This window comes from Hyperolius riggenbachi, chromosome 1 (genome assembly GCF_040937935.1).
Source record: "Hyperolius riggenbachi isolate aHypRig1 chromosome 1, aHypRig1.pri, whole genome shotgun sequence".
Classification (NCBI taxonomy): Eukaryota; Metazoa; Chordata; class Amphibia; order Anura; family Hyperoliidae; genus Hyperolius; species Hyperolius riggenbachi.
In genome coordinates, this window is record NC_090646.1 from 528,475,652 (window position 1) to 528,490,528 (window position 14,877).

The 14,877-nt window shown below is 44.7% G+C and overlaps 1 pseudogene; it reads right to left on the reverse strand.

The window, feature by feature from the left end:
* The window catches only part of LOC137534598 (serine/threonine-protein kinase TAO3-like), a 288,974-nt pseudogene that overhangs the window by 269,404 nt on the left and 4,693 nt on the right, over positions 1-14,877 (reverse strand).

Genomic DNA, 14,877 nt, shown 5'->3' on the forward strand with positions numbered 1-14,877 from the left:
AAAAAACTGACCAAGTGTATGGCACCTTTGCTTGTCAACAACCTCTGTACAAACCTGAATGCATAGCGGTCTGTTGAGCAGCAAGTTTTAAGAAGGAATAATAATAATAATAATCCAAAGATTTGTATAGCGCTTTTCTCCTGTCGGACTCAAAGCGCTCAAGAGCTGCAGCCACTGGGACGCACTCAAGAGGCCACCCTGCAGTGTTAGGGATTCTTGCCTTGAACTCCTAATGCAAAATACAACAGCCGTGGCCATAAAATAGTCAACATGTCCAAACACAGCAGACAGGTGCATTGGATAATGGTCACTTGTAGAGACATAAGATTGTCACTTTACATTATAAGAAACAATCAGTGCGTTATGTATTTTAGAAGTCTTAGCTCTGTGCTAGAATACACATATCTATGCTGCATAGTGCTATTAGTAATGCTAACAAATGTAAGCTGAATTAAATGCCAAGATGACCTTCTGTGAACTTGTGGGCAGGGAAGGTACACAACACACAAAAGCCAAGTGTGTACCATATTGAGAACCTTTCCTTTTAAGACCTTAAAATGAACTCTGCTGACCTTCTGTGCAGCCTCCTTAACAAGACACTGTAACCCTTGTGTCAGCTGAACAGAAGAGGTCTTGCCCCATAGTGAATTTGTTTTCTCCACCATGATAAATGCTCAGGTAGGGGAAGAAGAATGATGACCATTTGTGTTTTGTCAACCCCTGACTCTTCAGAAGCTCCATAGCTACTCAACAAGCTTGTGTAGATCAGTTCTTAAGACGGAAAACAAGGTGATACTTTATTAGAAAACATTAGGGTAAATTTAAGAGCACTCTGAAAAAACCAGGATAATGCGCAACTGCTATGACCCCAGTAGTTATATGCAGTAAAAGCAGCAGTATAATACTACATGGTTTTCAGTGCTTGAGTGTCGGGGCTGAATCTCTGCCAGGGCTCTGTGCATGAAGTTTGTACTCCATGTCTTCCATGCTTGTGTAGGTCTCTTTCAATGACTCTGGTTTCCTTCTACAATCTAGGAATGCCCTGGTAGGTTTACTGGCCTCTTTACAATATGCGTAGATATAGTACGGGCACCGCTGAGTCGGGTGCAGGGCGAGCCGAATGACTGCTCTCCCTGCTGCCGCTAAACTCCCCAGTAGCGTTAAATACTATTCCCCCTCCCAGTTGTAGCAACGCAGAGAGATGCAATTCAGGGTCTGACGATCCCCGGATTCCCAAATGACTCTTGCGCAGGGTGCACAGCATAACATTGCTGCTATGAAGGCACCCAGTGCAGTGCACTGAGGGGTACCTGCTTAGCACAATATCTCTTTTTTTCAGATAGCTGGGGCAGAGGAAGGACTTAGGGCCAGATTCCACTGCATGCGCTTTGATTTGGTTTTTAGAAGAAATGCGGCTTTCAAATTGACACCAGCACTGCAATGTAAATCAAAGTGTGGCGTTTCCATTTCTGGAACACTTTTTTCTTTCTTTTTCCACTCCTATTGATCAATAGCCCCATTTACACTTAAAGCTTTGCTGTATGGTGCGTCAAATGAAAAGGCCGCATTCAGACGCAGGGACAGTGATAGCAGGTGCATCACTGTGTGTCCGGTCCCGGCGCGGTAACGCACTTCACACAGAGTGTTGCCAGGCAACTCACGCATATATACCCCGTGAAACGAGGGATATTTTCAATGTATGCCTCACTGATTTGGTTGCACCACTGCTATAAGCGCAGTGTGACTTCCCGGGCACAAACAAAACCAAGTGCAGTGCAATTTTCTTGTGATTTCCATTTTGAAATGTCATGTTTCCCTGCCTAATGTGCTCAAAAAGGACAAATGTCATGGCAATTTTAAACATCCCTCAAGAAAAAAAAAAGCGACCAAAAAACTTTAAATAGCAGTTGTGGTTCACAGTGAGTTAGCAGTTCACAGAGAAAATGAGTCTTACACCTCTGCCTATGCTTTTCTTGCCTTCTACATCTTTAAAAACAGGAATTTGATGTTATTTCTTATTGTGTCTCTCCAATAAAGCAAATTAATAGAAAAAAATATCAGAATGAAGATGGTTTGAGCCTCAGCCTGGTCTTTCCTTTTGCACTCTGCAAAGTCCATATTGGGAGAAGTTTGTCCTATGACAAATGTATCCAAACAGGAAAGGAGGGAAACCACTCCAACAGGAACACAGACCATTATAAAACCAACTGTTCATAAAAAAGTGGGTGGCATTCCACTGTACATTAGAATACATGTGGTGGATTGGGTAACCTGGTAAAACTGCTCACCTGTGAATCATATTGCGAGAGTGCAGGTAGGCCAGCCACTGCAAGGCACCATGAGTGATGGCAGCGATTTCCACTTCCTGAAGTGGCTTCTTATGAACTGCAAGGAAGAAAAGGTGACATTGAGAAAGAATGCAGTGGGGGACATTTATCAAGAGTGTCTGAGATAAAATATTAGTAGGTTTTTAGAAATCCGTGCAGAATTGTCTCAGACAGCCTAAGAAATCACTACATAGTGCAAATTCCTTCTAAAACTGTTGTCTCTCAGACAGTGCAGTGTGTGAGGGGAATTGCTGTTGCCGAGGTAACCAACACTCGTGCTGTATTGATAGCAGCAGGCTCTGAGGGGGAATTCAGCAGGGGGGAGGAGCACCACACAAATCATGTCTAGCCTGAACTCTGCAATCATGTCTACCCTGCAGTTCTACATCTGTAGAACTGCCATCAAGCACTTCTTAATCTGTGCCAGTTTAGGGATGGATTTGCACTTTTCTTAACTGTAGTGCAGCTCTAGAAATTCATGCTAAATTGCCACTACTTCCTAGGATTTAAGAAGATTCTTAATTTCATGCAGAACTGTTCTCCCTGCTGGTTAGAATAGATTAAGAAGAAAAAAACTGCCGGTAATGCTTTGATAAATCTGGCCCAGTGTGTCATGTATATAAATCGCCTAACCACTGCTGGTTTACAAATTAAACTAGGACTATTTACGATCAGTGAAAGCAAGAAATATGTGAATTAAAAGTTATGTTGTACATGGTTTAATAATTGCCTACCAATTTAAAAAACAGCAGAAAAATAAAGCTATATATTGCAAAAACGATCTGCCTGAAGATGAGAGCTGCGGGTTTGCAATGCGGCCTGAAGGCCTTTCATTAAGTAGGGTTAGTGTCAGAAGAGAAGTGGGAGCACACTTCTCTCAATCGCTTGCGTTTTGCCACTGAGCGGGAAAAAACGCATGCGATTCAGATAAGTGTGCTCCTAGCCAAAGGCTTCTTCCCTCATTCATGTTTTCAGACGCAATTTCAGTAACCCGATGCAACGCAATCCACAAGGATATCAGAACTGCATAGACTGCACTGTCTGATGTCCCCATCCATGCATTGCAGTTCACTGCGGAATTGCAATGCATGTTTGCCGTCAAAAATACGCAAACCCATTGTGATTTTCATTCATTATAAAGAATGCAAATGACAACCGCATCGGGAAGAGTCACTAAGGCCTCTTTCACATTAGATAACGCATGCACGCACCAGATTTTGTGCACGCGTTATGACCTGCGGTGTGATGTCAGGAAGTTGTGGTGCGATGCTGATTAGCAGCAGCAGTTCTAATTTACCAGACGAGAAACCGCAAAAAGGCGCTGGATGTTATGAAACTCCCAGATGTGTTACACCGTAACGCTCTGTCTAATGTAAAAGGTAACATGAAAGTGAAATAGACTTTCATGTTACCTTTCTAAATGTATCCTAGGAGTGATCTGTCAAAATGCCCAGATCAGCTCCTAGTGTGAAAGATCCCTTAAAAACACAAAAACTGTGCATTGCGACATAACTCGCTTTTTCCAATGCTAAGAAGTTAAGGGGCGTCCCTCACTAGCCAGCAACATTCATCTGACAATGTGTTACTTCCATTTTATCCATAAATAGATCCTATGCGTCTCCATTTCACCTCTAGTGGAAGTTATGTAGGTATAATTTGATTAGACATTCAATTAATTACTGTAGATTCAGAAGCTGGAATCTTCTACACGTAGAAAAACAGACTGATTGCAATAATCAACAGATCTTCCTCTTACCCTCTAATAAATCTGAAGCAGATCCCAGGCAGTATTCCATTACCAGCTGCAAACAAATATAATAACAGAAAAAAAAATTACTTTGCACAGCTAAGAAAACCCAGATAAACAAGACTTTTCTAATTAGAGATGGACAGCGAGATGGTAATAATGCCAGCTTGCATGCAAATTGAATGTGCAGCTTAAAGTGAACCCGAGGGGAGAGTTACTGTATATGGATGCTGCCATATTTATTTCCTTTTAAGCAATACTGGTTGCCTGGCTGTCCTGCTGATCCTCTGCATCTAATACTTTTATCCATAGATAATAAACAAACATGCAGCAGATCAGATGTTTCTGACATTATTGTCAGATCTGACAAGATTAGCTGCATGCTTGTTTCTGGTGTTATTTAGACACTACTGCAGCCAAACAGATCAGCAGGGCTGCTAGGCAACTGACATAGTTTAAAAGGAAACAAATATGGCAGCCTCCATATCACTCTCACAATGGGTTCACTTTAAGCAGGCCATACACACATGGATTTTTCCCATAGACTCCCAGCAGTTTGGATTCATCCACTCTAATCTGGGGGGGAGTCTATAGCACAACATGCTGCATCGATCACAATTTCGATCAATTTTTAGCAAAACAAAATAGCAAAATTACGAATAGAGAGAAAATTTAAATTGTTGGGGGTGACTTAAGAGGAGCAGTAGATCGACAGCCAGTAAGTAGTATAACAATGCATCAAACAGCGCAATGCTGAAATCTGCAATCTATGTGCAGCGTATGGATGGGTTTGATTCCTCTCTTATCAGATTCAGATCAGCAAGGGATTGCTCGGTTTACCAAACTGGGTGGCAATCTATGTCTGTATGGCCACCTTTAAAATTTGGCTAATCTAAAATTACCATTTCCACTAATGATTACATTGTACCATTAACTTCCAAGCACAACAGTGCATTTCACAAGTACTGCTGCTTCCCCATTTCATAATAGCCATCTCTCTGCTATGCTTGCAGAGAAAGCACTCACCTCCTGGGTTTCATGTACATCTCTGGAAATGGATGCGGGGGTGTAACGATTGGTGTCAGCACACAGAGAGAATCTGATTATGGATGATCTGCAGAATTAACAATACAGATGTATACTTGATTATGGATGATCTGCAGAATCACCAATAATACAAGTATGGCTAACCTCTGGACACCTAAAGAAGTATACGTTTTAAGTGTAACTGTAGGCCATCTCCCGTGAGGCGGGAGATACGGGCAGCTCGGCCAGGAACCACCTGAGGGGCAGGTGGCCCTGGGCTGTGCAGGGACTATCTCCTTGAGAGAGGAGATAGATATAATCTGGCAGCCAGTGATTCCCTGATAAACTGGAAATCAGACTGTACTGCAGCCAGGGGACTCCAATGGGAGAGAGGCCACTGGCTGTGTTGCAGGAAGGACTCTCTGATGAGCAAGAGGTCCTTGCAGCTAACTGACACTTGGTGGAATATTGTCACCGGTAGTACAGACAGACTTAACACTCGAGGGATGAGTGACAGAAGGGTCGGGCAGGCCAGGTCGGCAACACCCGAGCAAATGGTCATAACAGATATAAATCACAATCCTAGTCTGGGGTGTGAGGACCTTGGTCTAGACACCCAGGAACTAGTCTAAAGAATAACACAGTATCCTATGCTTGGGTGTGAGGTCCTTAGTCTCAACACCCTGGAACAGGTCTAGAGTATAACACAGTAATGACACAGTAATCCTAAGCTTGGGTGTGAGGTCCTTGGTCACAACACCCTGGAACTGGTCTAAAGTATAACACAGTAATGACACAGTATATAACAATAGCGTAATCTGGCTAAGTGTGAATTCCCAGGTCCACCTGGTTCTAACACACTGTAGGATCTGACTGAGGTCTGAGTGCTCACACGTAAGTATTCGCAACGGCAGACAACCAGCAACTGACAAGCAAGATCTATATATACTTGCAGTGCTGTGCAGCTCCGCCCGAGCCACTCAGCCAATCCAGAGTCCAGCTGGGATCAGCCGATCGGCCTGATCAGCTGATTCCCCTTCTGCTGGTATAAATGTCCTGTCGCCTGGCGCGTGCACGCGTAGCTCTCCATCTGTGTGAACTAGAAGGTCCAGCCAAGCCAGAAGCGTGTCGCTGCGTGGAAACCGCCGGTCTGAACGCGGAGATAGCCGCCCTGTCACTAGACCACGCAGCGGCCGCTCCGCTGTTCATTACAGGGGGACCCCAGAGATATCTGTATGAGCAATGTGCATCTTACTATCCTGATGTTTACTGGCATGAAAAGAAATGCTCTGGATTTTAGCTCCAGTTTCGCTGATACACATCTGAGTGAAGGGATCATGACTGCTAACTAAGGTGGCCATGGGTGGGGAGGAAAAGTTAGGAACAATGCATCCTTAAAGCCAAAACCATCTTTTTATTTAATTTATTTCAAGTGACCCTGAGACGAAGAAAAATAAAAGATTTATACATACCTGGGGCTTCTTCCAGTTCCCTCCGCATGCATCACTCCCATACCCTCTTCCTCCGCCTTTTCCATTTCCAGTTAGCAGCCCAAGACAGGGGGCATGCACAGCCGCACTGTGCATGTGCTGACTGGCCCCGACTTGGCAAACTTATGGGGCTGCTAACGGGAGACCAAGAAGACTGAGGAAGACGGCGTGAGAGCGATCCGTGCGGAGGGGGCTGGAGAAAGGTCCAGGTACTGGTTATATAAAACTTTTATTTTATTGGTACACTTTACAGAGAAACTCCAGTGAAAATGATGTAATAAGAAAGTGCTTCATTTTTACAATAATTATGTATAAATGATTTAGTCAGTGTTTGCCCATTGTAAAAATCTTTCCTCTCCCTGATTTACATTCTGACATGTATCACATGGTGACATTTTTACTGCTGGCAGGTGATGTAGCTGGAAGTACTTGCTGCTTGCTTTTTTGGCAGTTGGAAACAGCTGTAAACAGCTATTTCCCACAATGCAACGAGGTCACAGACAGGAAACTGCCAGGGAAATGGTCCTCACAGTCTCCTGTGGGAGGGGTTTCACCACAATATCATCCCCTGATGATCGGTTTGTGAAAAGGAATAGATTTCTCATGTAAAATGTGGCATCAGCTACTGATTGGGATGAAGTTCATTTCTTGGTCACGGCTTCTCTTTAAGCTCCTCTGATGGAGACTCTGCAAGTGGAAATTGTAATTACTGTAGCCAAAAACGTACACCAACTTATTAAACATTACAAATCTATTAAAGAAGGGAGGAAACGTTTGCTATAGCAGCAGTAAATGCTGCTGCTTTACTTACCCATGCATAAGATGCGGTATGTTCTTTCAAGTAGCACCCTTTGTACTCAATTGTGTTGGGATGTTTCAGCTGCTGCAGGAATTTCACTTCTTTGACTATGTCCTGCCATTTCTGTGTGAAGGAAAACAGAACAGTAAGTAACAGTAGTATAATGAGCAAAATAGGTGTTTTCATTTTGTTATTAGAGATGGTGGGAAAGGATAAGAGCCTTTGCCAAATGTATTCACTTTATTAACACCCATTTAAAAAAAATAAAAATATCCTTCAGTTCCTCGCATGTCAGGAGGTGAATGAATCTGTCCAACAGCAAGAGACAAGGAAAATACTTTTAAATAATATGGGGAAGGTTTTTACAGATGTCTGTTGAAAATACTCACTTCCTGGTTCAAATGGCACCATAGAAATCAAGGGCAAATTGCCAACTGGGCTCATAGACAAGTAATAGAATCTCAATAGAGGTTCTCTCCCATTGACATGCTGTCCAAAACATTGAGCAGCCTCATCAGTTTTGCCCAATTAGAGGCCGCAAAGGCCCAGGCCTTGGGCGTCTGCAGTCAAAGGGGGCACCTCAACAAGAAACAGGGGTTGCTACACGTGAAAGAGGCAGCTGGAGATGGGGAGCAACACATGAAAGAAGTGAAATTATAAATACGGCCTTGGTAATAGTGCGAGTGCATCCATATAGCTCCCTCCTGGCTATACCGCTTTCTTCCTAATCCCCATTTTTGTATCCTTACATACATAGAAAATGTATTCAAAACCCACTGCACCATAGGTGATTGTTATACATGCATGAACCTAGAGATGAACCCATGCCTGACTGTGGAGGACATGGGCCCCTGTGTGGCTGCATGGACCTATGTCTGCCCCTGATAATGGGGGTCTCCAGGGAAGGGATGGGGTTAGGTACATGGTGCTATAAGTGCTATAAGATTAGAGTTTGCCAAGATTTCAGAGGATTCATCACTGAATAAGAACACCATTTATAATACATACCTTATAATACATACAGAGGTTTTTAATTTTTAAAAGATTAAAAATGATGGCGAAGGCACACCCTGCACCAGTCTAGGCTGGCATAAATTCTGGCATAATTCTGAAGAAGTTGCAGCAACTGAGGGGGGGCGGGGGGACAATAATTTGAGCACTGGCTATTGTTGGCCGTGAATTACCTAGCTTTTTTCTAAGCCAAAATTAACCGTCTCGTGTCGGGCAGATGTCTCTTTACTGGCCTACCTGGCTAAAGCTTCTGCTTTGGAACAGCGGCAGAGTGCATTTCTACACAGGAAAACCTACTCCACAAGCCTATAAGGGCCCTTTTCCACTAGCAATCGCTAGCGTTTGCGCTGAACGCTAGCGATTGCGATTCAGCAAAAGGTAAAAATTTACCAGCGATTTCCCGACGTTTGCGATTGCAATTTTGCTATGCTATGCACTGCATAGCAAAATCGCGGCAATAATCGCTCCGCGGCACGTTCGCGATTAAGTAAAAAATGAATCGCGGTAGTGGAAATGACCTACCGCGATTCCTATGTTAAAAAGCAAACCGTCCATTGGGTCGATACTTTCTCAACCTTCCATCCTGTACGCACATTGCAAACTAATTACCTATTGTAAATCAACTGTCTACAATTATACTTCCATGCTCTGTATTTCAATGTGCTATCCTCCTACTGGAGCATTGTTTGTCATTACATTTGAAAAACCTTAATAAAAACGTATTTTTCGAAAAAAAAAAAAAGCAAACCGTAGTGATTTGAAAATCAGCAATCGCAAACGCTGTAGTTGAAAAGGGCCCTAAATCAGCCCCTGCACTAATGAAGAGGCTACAGAAGTACACTAGGATGGGAAGGTTGGAGTGTGGCTACGACCAAGCTTCCATACGTGGAAGAACTGGTTTGCACTCCCTGCAGCCTCAGTTCCAGTGCATTGTCTGAACTGAATTATATGTAAAATATCAATATATTTATTACCTCATTCATTTGTTTCCCGCTATAGGACATTTTCTTAACAGCAACCACTTCATTTGTCATACAATTTGTGGCCTAAAATAAGAAAAAAGACAAAAACGCATGTAAATCACACAGCTTTACAAATTGTGACATAAGAGTTTGAAACGATTCATTCACAAAGAGCAGTACATGGAGCACCTTATGCATTGAGGAACTCAGGCTGGCCATACGCTGGTCAATTTTTTGCATCAATATTCGGCAGATTAGATCGAATCTGCTAGAAATTGATGTACCAAATGATTCCCAATTTTCATCCAAAATCAATAGATTCTGTCGATCATGCTGGATGGAAAATGTCACTCGATAGGCAGTGGGTCAGGAGCAGGTTTATAGCGGTGCTTGATTTCACTACGACCAATGCAGCAGCTGAGCTTACACTCACCTGTCTGCTGCACATCTTCTATCCACTGCCAGGCTCTGCTTCCTGTCTCTTCTCTCCCAGGTGCCTGAGTCACATCACAAATCCTAGAGGCTAAACACTGATGAGCGTAATGACCTAATTACGATTTTGCGTAATTAGTGTAATTACGATTATGGCCGTAAGTACATAATCGTAATGAAGAAGGATTTCGCGAAATTTCGCGTAAGCGTAATTTTCGCATTACAATGGGTATTTGTTCATGCCGTAATTTCGCATTAAACGCTACCGTAATTTCGCGTTAATCCGTAACGCTCCGTATAATATAAAAAAGCCGCCGACTTTAAGGGTTAATAGCAAAGCCCCCTTAAATGCTAAGAGCCTCAAATTTGGAGAATATATTAAGGAGATCAGGAGGAATAAGAGGAAATTTTTTTTTTTCAAAAAGACCTTATAGTTTTTGAGAAAATTGATGTTAAAGTTTCAAAGTAAAAATGTATACATTTAAAAACCCGCCGACTTTAACGGTTAATAGCAAAGTCTGCTTAAAGTTTAGGAACACCAAATTCCTAGGGTATATTAAGGGGATCAGTGGGAATAAGAGGAAAAAATTTTTTTTCAAAAAGACCTTATAGTTTTTGAGAAAATCGATTTTTAAGTTTCAAGGGCAAAAATGTCTTTTAAATGCGGAAAATGTCAGTTTTTTTTGCACAGGTAACAATAGTGTATTATTTTCATAGATTCCCCCAAGTGGGAAGAGTTTTACTTACTTCGTTCTGAGTGTGGGAAATATAAAAAAAAAACGACGTGGGGTCCCCCCCTCCCAGACCTCTTTAACCCCTTGTCCCCCATGCAGGCTGGGATAGCCAGAATGCGGAGCACCGGCCGCGTGGGGCTCCGCACCCTGACTATACCAGCCCGCATGGTCCATGGATTGGGGGGTCTCGGAAGGGGAGGGGCAGCCAAGCTTTCCCCTCCCCCTCCGAGCCCTTGTCCAATCCAAGGACAAGGGGCTCTTCTCCACCTCCGATGGGCGGTGGAGGTGGAGGCCGCGATTTCCTGGGTGGGGGGTTCATGGTGGAATCTGGGAGTCCCCTTTAAAAAGGGGTCCCCCAGATGACCACCCCCCCTCCCAGGAGAAATGAGTATAGAGGTACTTGTACCCCTTACCCATTTCCTTTAACCACTTGCCGACCAGTGGATTTTACACTGATCGGTGCTCCGTGGGCTCTACAGCCCGCAGCACCGATCAGGAGTCCAGCAGGGCGATCAGACTACCCCCCTTTTTTCCCCACTAGGGGGATGTCCTGCTGGGGGGGTCTGATCGCCGCCGGCCATCTGCGTTTTGCGGGGGGGGCTTCTCAAAGCCCCTCTCCGCAGCCATTTCTGCCCTCACCCTTCTTACCTCCCTCCCTCCCTCTCTCCGTAATGCGCAGGACGGAGTTCCGTCCTGCGCATTGAAGGATAGGCTTCAGCCTATCATATGCCGGCGATCCCCAGCCAATCAGAGGCCGGGGATCGCCGATCTGCCTTACGGCGCTGCTGCGCAGCAGCGCCGTATGATGTAAACAGCGGGGATTTCTTCCCCGCCTGTTTACATTTTGCCGGAGAGCTGCGATCGGCGGCTCTCCGGCTGTTCACGGAGACACCCTCCGTGAACTGACATGGAAAGGCCGCTCGAGCGGCCGTTTCCATGGTAACCCGCAGACGACCAGTTTACGCCAATCGGCGTTAGCTGGTCGTCAAGAGGTTAATAGTTAAAAGTAAATAAACACACAAACACATAGAAAAAGTATTTTAATTGAACAAAAAACATAACCACGAAAAAAGTCCTTTAATATTCTTAATTAACCATTAATACTTACCTGTCCCTTTAAATAAATGATCCCACGCAATATCCTCGGAAATGTTCTATCAGTTACAATGTAACAAAGTTATTACAATGTAACAACTTTGTTACATTGTAACTACGCCGCACCCGACGTCACTCGCCGCTCACCCGCCGCACGGACCCGACAGAGCTCTGAGCTATATAGCTCAGAGCTCTCTAAGCATCTTTGTATTTGGGCTCCAAGGAGCCCCATTGGTCCTTAGCAGACCAATGGGGTTCCTTCTGATTTGAAGGAACCCCATTGGTCTGCTAAGGACCAATGGGGCTCCTTGGAGCCAAAATACAAAGATGCTTCTCAGAGCTCTGAGCTATATAGCTCAGAGCTCTGTCGGGTGCGTGCAGGACGCTAAGTCCCCGCCGGCTCCGCTGCCCTCCCCGCCTCTCCCACATGTCACCCACATGTGGGTGACATGTGGGTGACAGATGTGGGCGGGGTGGACAGCGGGAGCCGGCGGGGACTTAGCGTCCTGCAAGGACGCGTAAGTGTATGCGGCGGCTGAGCGGCGAGTGACGTCGGGTGCGGCATAGTTACAATGTAACAAAGTTGTTACATTGTAATAACTTTGTTACATTGTAACTGATAGAACATTTCCGAGGATATTGCGTGGGATCATTTATTTAAAGGGACAGGTAAGTATTAATGGTTAATTAAGAATATTAAAGGACTTTTTTCGTGGTTATGTTTTTTGTTCAATTAAAATACTTTTTTTATGTGTTTGTGTGTTTATTTACTTTTAACTCTTAAAGGAAATGGGTAAGGGGTACAAGTACCTCTATACTCATTTCTCCTGGGAGGGGGGGTGGGCATCTGGGGGACCCCTTTTTAAAGGGGACTCCCAGATTCCACCATGAACCCCCCACCCAGGAAATCACGGCCTCCACCTCCACCGCCCATCGGAGGTGGAGAAGAGCCCCTTGTCCTTGGATTGGACAAGGGCTCGGAGGGGGAGGGGAAAGCTTGGCTGCCCCTCCCCTTCCGAGACCCCCCAATCCATGGACCATGCGGGCTGGTATAGTCAGGGTGCGGAGCCCCACGCGGCCGGTGCTCCGCATTCTGGCTATCTCAGCCTGCATGGGGGACAAGGGGTTAAAGAGGTCTGGGAGGGGGGACCCCACGTCGTTTTTTTTTTATATTTCCCACACTCAGAACGAAGTAAGTAAAACTCTTCCCACTTGAGGGAATCTATGAAAATAATACACTATTGTTACCTGTGCAAAAAAAACTGACATTTTCCGCATTTAAAAGACATTTTTGCCCTTGAAACTTAAAAATCGATTTTCTCAAAAACTATAAGGTCTTTTTGAAAAAAATGTTTTTCCTCTTATTCCCACTGATCCCCTTAATATACCCTAGGAATTTGGTGTTCCTAAACTTTAAGCAGGCTTTGCTATTAACCGTTAAAGGACTTACGAGGCGAAAATCAGAAAAAATGTTAGTTACCTTATTGTAATATCACACCTCAGGGCAGACGATCAGTGCCTCCCCTGTCAGTTTCAGGCGTTCGGTTACCTAAATCCAGGATACATTACAGGCCCCGACCCTCTGCAGGGTCGCCTGAACTGATGAGCTAAGAATTGCCGCTTTAAACAGCAATGTGAGAGTTACTCGTGGCCGCCACATAGCGGCTCCCTCCCCCGCTGTGAGCCGCTGCTAGGAGGGAGCCGCTGCTATAGTAGGCAACCCTGTCCCTGCCGGTATCATCCAGTCACACGCCGCCGCCTCCCTTCCCCAACCCGCCGAGCAGCCAGCACATCTATTCTACCCCCTTTTGCGGAGGAATTGCACGCTGACATGCTGTCACTGAAGAGCCGCTGGCTCATGAGCAGAGAGTCACTGAGCCGGCTGGTGAGCCGGCTCACGTACGAGCGGAGTGCGGATAACAAAGAACCGCTGGTGAATCAGAATATTCTGATTCACCAGCGGTTCTTTGTTATCCGCACTCCGCTCGTACGTGAGCCGGCTCACCAGCCGGCTCAGTGACTCTCTGCTCATGAGCCAGCGGCTCTTCAGTGACCGCATGTCAGCGTGCAATTCCTCCGCAAAAGGGGGTAGAATAGATGTGCTGGCTGCTCGGCGGGTTGGGGAAGGGAGGCGGCGGCGTGTGACTGGATGATACCGGCAGGGACAGGGTTGCCTACTATAGCAGCGGCTCCCTCCTAGCAGCGGCTCACAGCGGGGGAGGGAGCCGCTATGTGGCGGCCACGAGTAACTCTCACATTGCTGTTTAAAGCGGCAATTCTTAGCTCATCAGTTCAGGCGACCCTGCAGAGGGTCGGGGCCTGTAATGTATCCTGGATTTAGGTAACAGAACGCCTGAAACTGACAGGGGAGGCACTGATCGTCTGCCCTGAGGTGTGATATTACAATAAGGTAACTAACATTTTTTCTGATTTTCGCCTCGTAAGTCCTTTAAAGTCGGCGGGTTTTTAAATGTATACATTTTTACTTTGAAACTTTAACATCGATTTTCTCAAAAACTATAAGGTCTTTTTGAAAAAAAAAAAAATTCCTCTTATTCCTCCTGATCTCCTTAATATATTCTCCAAATTTGAGGCTCTTAGCATTTAAGGGGGCTTTGCTATTAACCCTTAAAGTCGGCGTCTTTTTTATATTATACGGAGCGTTACGGTTTAATGCAAAATTACGGTAGCGTTTAATGCGAAATTACGGCATGAACGAAACGCGAAATTTCGCGTTGAAAATTACGCTTACGGTATTTTCAATTACGATTTTAATGGCAATTTCGCTACGCTAATTTCGCATCGTAATCGCAAATTTCGCATGCGTAATTATAGTAATGCGAAATTACGAAAATCTCGGCTCAACTCTACTCTAGTGGTCTAGTAGGTGCCAATGTGCCTGTAGTATTTATCACATAACACAGGCTGCTAGGAAAGAGGAGACTCAAAGCAGAGCCTGGCTGAAATTTACTGAAAAATCTGTGCGTAGTCTGTGAAGGGATTCGATCAGACAGATCCGCTCTAATCAGATAATGATCTCAGAGGGTTCTATGTATGGCCAGCTTTATTAGCTTCTTGGCATTTTGCTGTTTATTGCTATATCACGTATCTGTGAATAGGGATGTATACAAAATGTTTCTGTATCTTAAAGCGGTATTTGCACAATAAAAATCAAATTTCAACAGCAACTGGTCTGAGTGTATTAAGTGATAAAGATGCTATTCCTGCATTCAAAACTTTTTCTGCTGTTATGG